The following is an 878-nucleotide window of genomic DNA, read 5'->3' as shown; positions in this document are numbered from 1 at the left end:
CTCCAGTATCTCCTGTCTCCAATCTCATTTTCCAAATAGCAACCAAAATAATCTTTCTAAGGCTTAGGTCTGACCATGTTACTTTCCTGCTCAACCTTCAGTAACTCCTACTCCCTTCTAAGATGAAATACAAAGGTCTCAGCCTCACATTTAAGGCCCAACCTGTCCTACCTCCAGCTATTCTTCTAGTCTCAGTGCACATTCCTCATCTTCATCCATTATCTTCCAACACAACTGGGCTACTAGATGTTTCACATACATGAAATCTCATCTTCTATCTCAGTGCCTTTGTGGAGGCCATCCCTCATCCCTAGGATGACTTCCTTCTTCATAATAGCCCAATGGGAATCTTATTTTCCTTCAAGATGCCTTTCAGGAGTCACTTCTTCCTTAAAGCCTTCCTGGTCTTCTGCCCTGTCCCAGAGGTTAGCTCAGTACTCTGGTATTCCAATGGATCATGGCCATTGATAAGTTATTATTCTTTGGATTCTCTTTTAGGCGTTTAAAGGCCTTAATCACCTAGCCCTCCCTCCACCTTCTCAGTCTTCTTAGACCTTTTTCTTCACTTATTCTTTGATCCAGTGACATTGGTTTCCTTGCTGTCTTCCTTCTATTGGAGTTCATTCTCTGTTCTTTCCTTCACTGTTGCTGCTATTATTCTTTTGCTTCAGAGAGGACCAATGATTTCATGGGTGATGTCTTGACTTGGTTTTTTTAAAACCCTCACCTTCCAACTTGGAATCAATACTGGGTATTGATTCCAAGCCAGAAGAGCAGTAAGGGCTAGGCAATGTGGGGCTAAGTGACTTGGCCAACGTCACACAGCTAGGAAGTATCTGAGGTCAGGTTTGAACCCAGGACCTCCCTTCTCTGGACCT

The sequence above is a fragment of the Monodelphis domestica genome, chromosome 7 (genome assembly GCF_027887165.1).
Source record: "Monodelphis domestica isolate mMonDom1 chromosome 7, mMonDom1.pri, whole genome shotgun sequence".
Lineage (NCBI taxonomy): Eukaryota > Metazoa > Chordata > Mammalia > Didelphimorphia > Didelphidae > Monodelphis > Monodelphis domestica.
This window is presented reverse-complemented; position numbering follows the sequence as displayed.